The sequence below is a fragment of the Oryzias melastigma genome, linkage group LG15 (genome assembly GCF_002922805.2).
Source record: "Oryzias melastigma strain HK-1 linkage group LG15, ASM292280v2, whole genome shotgun sequence".
Classification (NCBI taxonomy): Eukaryota; Metazoa; Chordata; class Actinopteri; order Beloniformes; family Adrianichthyidae; genus Oryzias; species Oryzias melastigma.
Window position 1 is genome coordinate 22058907 of NC_050526.1, and position 7903 is coordinate 22066809.

Consider the following 7903-nt stretch of genomic DNA (forward strand, 5'->3'; position numbering starts at 1 on the left):
TATATATATATATATATATATATATATATATATATATATATATATATATATATATATAAATCGCATTGACAGTCTTAATTAACCACCATGGCGTGTTCCAATAGTCCTAAACATAGTGCCAGTCAAACCTTCAAGCTTTTTCAATACTGATGTTACATGACAGACTTAATAAATATGCACAATGTGGTTAAATGCTAAAGTATTTATTTTTCTTTTTTACTTAAGATGTGCCTCTGGTGAACAGGTTGTCTTTTTACTATTTGATTTGACTTCATTTTATTGGACATATTGATTGTTTTTGCAAAGAAGATGCATTTTAAGCGATGACATTTAGCAGTGATATCCCCCTCAGTGAGTCCTGCCTCCTCCTTCACATGCATGTGAGGATTTGAAGTTAAATTCTTAAGACGGAAACTCAGTGTTTGTTCTTTCCCCTTGTATACGTCCACCTGAAGTTTTGATGAATTGTGGCACAAAGATCTGTACAGGCAATATGCAAACTAAACTAATGACAACAGAAGAATATGTTTTTGATATGCATGAGCTCACATCACACACACTTGCAGATATGATCTAAATAGGGAAAAACCTCGGTCTATATTTAATACCTGCGTGAAGTGAAAACCGGCGCCTCTTCTGCCTGAATTATTCCATTTGTCAGTGTCATAGAAATTTGTCAAAGCAAACAAACAGCTTATGCTGTCAAATTAAGGTGAGGAGAAGTTGTTCTACGTTAGAGGAGCATTGTTTTTTTTTTTTCTTCTCTAATTTTCTAAAGGATCAGGCTCTCTTCTCTCTATTCCATCTAATCTGGCAGAAGGCCAGGTTTCCAGCGTGGTGATGAAGCAGGAGAAAATTGATTTCCAAGGAGCTCTGCCTGCTGCGCTCGGATATCAAATATGCAACGGGCTGTTAGCCCAACAATGACATTACCATAAGACGAAAATGTCAACATATGAATTAAGAGCGTCTTGTCCTGCTGATAAACACTTGCAATTACAAAAAAATAAATAAAAAATAAAATAAACTAACATTTATTTCATATATATCACCAACACACATAATTATGTCAAATGTAGTTGTTGAAAACAATAAATAACGAAGAAATAATTAAATAAGGCTGACTGCAGTGAGAAGCTCTTAATGTCTCGATCATGTAGACTTCCACTGGGAGTGTTATTAGATTAGTTATTGTGCAGTTATTAATGAATGTACGCTATAAAAAGGTCAAACGGCCCACCCACTGATGTACATGGTGTCCACACACACATTAACACAGATGCAGATACATTCTTTTGCAGAGACAGCCCACTGTGAGAGGAAAGGTCAGAGCATGCCGTGTGAGAGGAAAAATGATATTTGAAGATGATATGCTGCCTGTTGCTATGGAGCACTCCTTGAGGAGAACATTCACATGAAGTCACACCTACTCACAATGTTCTGTAAACTAATAATCACGTGTCTATCAAGCAAAAATACAAAAATGCTCAATTAATCTGTATAATCTTTAAAACAGTGGAGGGGTCAAAGAAAGTTTTCCTGCTTGCAGTGTTTCCTTGCATTACATTTTTGTGTCTTTTTTGTGTGGAAATGTTTTTTTTTAATAATAAGAAAGGAAAACTGGGACTTTTTTCAAAACAAGAGCTGCTTCTGGTTTCCTTCCTTTAGGCCTGGGTAAATTATGCCATTTGGTTAATAAGATTCTGCCTCAGAGACAGAAAAGAAGTACAGAATGAGTTAGTTTACTTCTAGATGTGTAAGACATGGGAACAGCCACACTGCATACATTATGAGTATGCTAATGAAATGGCATTACTAGTATGTAATTTAAAATAGGGAACTAAATGTACTGAAATAACCACATAAAGCTAAAAAAAATGTATTAAAAAACTTATGCGCGTGAAAAATCTAACATTTTTGCTGTTTCAGTCATATCTGATATTCATTCATTCTGGAATAGCCCACTGGTCTTCACAGAGTAGGCCTGGGTATCAATAATTTCCAGAATTGATTTACCAGAGCCTATATTGATTTAATTCAGATTTTTTTTTTTTTTTTAATCCGATTCTTTTGAACCTCTCAATTCAATCTGATTCAGTTAAATTTTGATTTAACACGGTTACATTTAGACACTTTGTATTCATATTAATCTGAAACGCTTCACATACTGCAGAATGTATTAATGAAATTATAATTTGATTGTTAATACCATACAGTGTTACATGGGTTCTCAAACGGAGAAGTTCCAACAATTGTTCTGCCTCTTCTGGAGGGCGCTTCAGTTTGGCCACTAGGTGGCGATCGCGCTACAGCATCACACTTTATTCCAGAAGAAGAAGATGTCCATTTAGTTAGCAATGTATCTTTAGGTTGACCAAGCATTAGCATTAGCCGTCCTATGGGAAATCCCGTTATACGTTAGCACATTAATATCAAGCTAGCTGACTTTAGCATTATCCGCTAGTTCAATCTCTACTTTTATGGATCGATTATTGATCTATTAAGCCTAGATCGATTCACATTTGGTTGATTAATCGATTTTATCAACTCGCACATTATATCCCATAATGCCCTGCTATGGTGGCTGTTTTTGTTCAGTTGTTCCGCTCCGAGCTCAGAGAACATTCAGACAGAGAAATCTGAGAGAGATCCGGAGCCAAGTCCAAATGGAAACGAACTGAAACCACAAAGATTGGTCCAAGAGCAGTTCCTGGTCCCAGACCAGAGTCCACTTGGGTGTATTCAAATGGTTTGATAACTTTTTGTGTGGGATGATTGATGTTTTTTATGCACAGAAACAAGGAAAATATGTCAATACGATGGAATTACTACGAGACTGTTTGTAGGCTTGAATTTGAGCTCATCGTTTAGCTGTTCAAGATTTGTAAAAACTGCAAAGTATTTTTATTATAAAATAAAAAACAACTTTTTTGCTACAAGACTCCATTTGTGTAGTTCGTCTGTGCAGAGGGAAAATGACTGCCATCTGGCCATTCTGACTCAGAACAAATTCCCATTTTTTAAAGAAAGGATCGTTTACTAAGTGAAATTTAAAAGTCATTTCAAAAGAATATCTGAACTCAGCAAGATGAAGAGAAAATAAAGTTAGACGCCAAGTTAGCAGAGAATACATTCCTTCAAGAAGAAGAGGGTATAATCCACTCCCACAATTCTTTGCAGTCCCAACATGTGAAGCAAAATATTATTTTTTTTCTTAATTAAAACTGAGAATTATCACAGAAATTAATATCAATTGATAAATATCTTTTTTAAGCTTTAAATTAGTGTTTAATCAACAGTGCTGTGATGCTTTTACCATCTTGTAAATTTCCATTTATTCTCTTGAATGGAATTTTTCCATTTCCTCTGAATTTCTTGTGTCTCCTGTCCTTTGATGGTGTTTTCCAATGGGGTCAAGGAGAAGAAAATGGGAAAAGCAGATAGGAGCCATTCTTTATCATGTTGATTCATGATAATTGGCTTTTCTTGCAAAGCTTTATGTAAACACAGAGGAACTTTGGTTTTGTGCAAATGATAATGTTTTTTGTCACACCTAACCTGAGGTTTTGAGGGCACAAATCTTTGGTTTAAAGTACAGAATAGTATTAGAATGAATACCATCGGATTTAAAAACTTTATGATAAGGATTACTGTGCAAATAACCTTGAAGGATCAGTTGTTTCTCACAAAAAAGGGGAAAAACTTGAATAACAGAGAAAAATACTCTTAAGAAAATTAACCTTTTGAACAAGATAAGGGAAAACGTAAAACATATGTTAAAATAATGTGTAAAAACAAATCCATACAATTTCAAATCCAAAAGATTCACAAATTCTTAAAGGGATAATTTGGCCAACAATTAAATTTACTTTCTTTATTGTTAAAAGGGGTTTAGAAAATATATGGTTTAAGTTCTAGTAATTTTCATTTATAATGTGTTGCTTGGTATGATTGAAGTCTGCATGCGTTACGTATAATTATGAAAAAATTCAAACCACTTAATAAAAGCCATATCAATTAAAAAAAAGGGAGATATATAAAAAATAAGAACACATCATCACAAAATGCTTTTGCTTAGCCTGTTTATTACACAACATACTACTAGCTTATTGGTTCTTTAACAGGCTTCTGATCAGTTAAATCTCCCCATGGTTCAAGAAGCATGTTTTTGTCAAGGAAAATCACCTTTATTTTATGTAAAGTCTGAAACAATCCATCATTAACTTTTGACAAAAAAAAAATATCTTCAAATAAATGTGTATCTAGGAAAAATAAACTGCATCCACTGCTATGTATCCTTTGGGAACCAGAAACAGCTCATCAATCGTTAGCATCCAAAAACAGAATTTTGAGCATTTCTTATATGTTCATTAACACTTTCACACAGGAAACTTCCCCCTGCTACCATTCCAGATTTCTGCCTGTCAAAATCTATGTACCTGGGCTGTCACAGACAGAGACGTTCCTCTAAGTAAAAAAAAAATAAAAATAAAAGATAGTGAACTTTGACAAACAGTAATTATATGTAACTATTTGTGTGTTTTAATTGTTTTCTACTCAGAATGGTGACAGGGTTTGTGCACATTTCAGACAAGTGTTCAGTATAAAAAAACACTATAAGAACTAAAACATAAAACAACTTTAAAAATATACGCTAAAGCTCTCAAAAATGTATTTTTCATTCAGATTCCATAGTTAAAATGTTATTTTTATAATTGAATATTGACTTCAAAAGCACTGGTGAATTTCTGTGAGATTTGTTTCACCCATAAAATAAAAACAAGTTAACTGTTGCTCTTACTGGGAATGAAATGCTTTTCTGTTCATTTGCAAACTGCCTGGCTTACTGCTGCAGAAGCCTCAAGTACAGTTATAAAAGTCAGCATGAAGAGACTTGATCACATTACAGGACTGACGACCACTCATGCTGACTAGCGATCAATGACCATGTGAAAACAGGGCGAGAAGATCCATTGATGCTGGAAAAACTGAATGGTTTCATTAAAGAAGAAAATGCAGTTTTTCAAGAAAAAAGATTGATCAAGTCTCAGGCGTGAAATGAAAACTATACAATAAATCTAATTGTGTGATGATCAATATGTCAGAATGACAGATTCTTTGTAGAATCCTGCCGAATACAGAACTGCATTTAAGTGTGTGTTGGTGTGTCGGTCGTGCTGACAGGCAGGGAAGGGTTTTGTGCAGACCTTAAGCTGGAATCATCCTGTAGCAGCAGACACACAGATGAGGCTGACCAACTTTACTCCCAAACTGATTGACACCAGCAGGAGAAAGCTCTGATGGGTGTCACGGTAACTGGATGCTTCTGAATGAAAATTTTTATTATAATTGGCATGCTTCTCATATTAGACTGAGATAAACAGGGAGCCTGTTCGGGATGAAACCTGGATTTCAGCACATGGCAGCTGGGACAGGCTCCCGCCTAAACCCTAGCATCATAAAGCAGGTATGACGGATGGACGTGTGCCCATCATTTTCAGAGCAATTTATGGATCTGGTAAATATAGGACAGTCTGCCATGAAGACATATTTTCCCATCCTTTTTATCTGAAGTGTAGTGTTTCCATTGGGATAAAACAACATTTTATGTGGATTAGTGAAGAAAATGACTGTTTAAAGGGTTATCATTTCATTTACACATGCATAATCTTTAAAAAAAATGAAAGATTAAACAACATATTAGCTGTTTAATTAAACTTGTTTGTTTTAATATTTGTAAAACTAGTTTAAAATGTGAATATTGTGGTAATTTTAGGAGTTTTTACCACTCCCCAGCATCCAAACTATAAGAAAACCAGCAAAGTGTTGAATCCTGCACAGACAACTTAACTAAGGCACACATTTCATAACAAATTACAAACCAAAAAAGTTATTGGAGTCAGCTGCTTCTCTCTGGAAGCCCGTTTTAAGGCGGGAATAAATAACCCACTTTCAACAAGGTCAGTAACTGAATCAAAGTCAGCGTTTGTGAGTCCATCACTCACCTTTCGAAGAGACTCCTCTCCACGACACCAGCAACCATCCGCCAACTGCTGTCCTCAAAAATCCTCCCGCGCACCTGTTCCGTTTACAATCCCGCTATAAAGTCTGCGCGTAAAACCGCCGCTCGCTGCGTCCACCTGGCGCTGCGCTCTGCGCTGCGCTGCGCTCTGCTCCGGCGTCGATTCCTCCTCCTCCTCCTCCTCCTGCTGCTACTGCTCCTCCGCTTCGCGGCGGCGCGAAAGGGAGACGGAGCTCTCTGTTGATATGTCAGCCGCTCAACTCCGAGGGAAAGGCACCGAGGAGGGAAACCAAAGCAGACACAAAGTGAGCTATTCTAGCGTGAGGGAGGAGGGAGGGAGGGAGGAGGGGGAGAGCATCCTTCGTGGGGATGAATGAGAGAGTGTGAAAGGGGAGGAGGGGGTGGTTAGGAGTGCTCACGTGAAATAAATCTTTGAAGGACAGTTTAGACGTGAAATTAGGAATTCACTTGCAAACACCTTAAAACATCTCCACGTCATGGATCTACTGACTTGATTCGAAGCTGAAGAATCCTCAGAGTTGAAGGAGATTGTTAGTCATTTGGCTATTCTGCTTGAACTCCACAGATGGCACATCTTGTTAAAAAGGGGGAGTTCAGTTTTTAATAGGGAACCACTAAAATGTATGGCTGCAGTTCATGGAAAAAGTTCTATGACCAAAGATGGACAGAATCCTCCAGCCAATTTTACTTTTCTCATGTTTTTTGCTGTGTTGGCTTATTTTTCTTGGCATGTCACTGGTTCAATTTGGAATTGAGCTCAAACTTAAAAATCAATAGATGATGTCGGAATACTACTAGGCCCTGAGACAGACTGGCGACCTGTCCAGGGTGTACCCCGCCTTCGCCCATCAGCAGCCGGGATAGGCTTCGGCTCCCCCGCGACCCCGAAAGGGACAAAGCGGTCAAGAAGATGGATGGATGGATGGAATACTACTAATAATTTGTTAATGGGTTCATATTAGTTGCAACATAGATATCTGTGTTTTTGTTAAGTTGTGTAAAATCAAAGTAGTATAAGTCACAAGGTACTTGACCAAAAACCCAACACCTCTTTATAACTTATTAAAATACCAATCCGATCAAATTTTGATCTATTTTAAAAGCATTCCCAGTTGTCTTTTAATTGTGAAATTTTTTTTTTTTTTTTTTTAGAAAAAAAATCATTTTGACGTTAGAAATTCACCTTCAAGTTGTGGGCAAAACTGCTTGGACAGAGTAAGCCTGCCCCCATTACCCATCATTCATCTGTTTACACTGCCCCCCCCATTGGCTTACAGCCACTTGTAGCCCCAACCTAATGTTAACGTTGCAACAAAAATGATGAGCAATACTGGAGCGAATAGGCAGGCAGACAGCTGGGTCCAAGTGCAGCAGGTGCAAGGTAAGTTTATTTGTATAGCACATTTCATGTAGAGACAATTCAAAGTGATAGAGCAGAAATCAGACACAACTATAAGTCTATGAAGCTAAAGCAGGCAGAGGTCAATCACAAGCATAGAAGTTTGAGGGATCAGATTTCAGATAACGTAGTTCAATCATGGGTCGGGGCAGGCGGCATACAAATGGAGTTGGAGTAGAATCTTTGTCAGGTCAGAAGAATAACGCTCTCAAGGCAATACTTCACATTGAGTCAGCCTTTGTATGCTGCTCAGGTGGAAGATTTTCCATTGCATTCTGCCGGGAGATGTAGTGAGTCAATAGTCTGGGGATGGCTCCCGCATATGACCAGAGGGGGAGACAGAGCTCTGACTCCAAACAGAAGCTATCTAGCCTAAATAAATTTGGCGATATATCGTAATATTTCGTTTGGCGATACTTTTATCGATATGAAATGCGGACAAGATGATATTCAATTAAATA

General features: G+C 37.3%; 1 protein-coding gene across 3 annotated transcripts in view; it reads right to left on the reverse strand.

Moving 5' to 3' along the window:
* Nucleotides 1-6900, reverse strand: part of zgc:171482 (zinc finger protein) — a 94022-nt gene extending 87122 nt beyond the window's left edge. The window contains exon 1 of one of the 3 annotated variants that reach the window (XM_036215489.1): nt 6006-6900. The gene's annotated coding sequence lies outside the window, so the exon portion shown is untranslated. The remainder of the gene's footprint in view (nt 1-6005) is intronic. The other 2 variants (XM_024297809.2, XM_024297808.2) reach the window with 2 other exon arrangements.
* Nucleotides 6901-7903: the final 1003 nt, after the last annotated feature.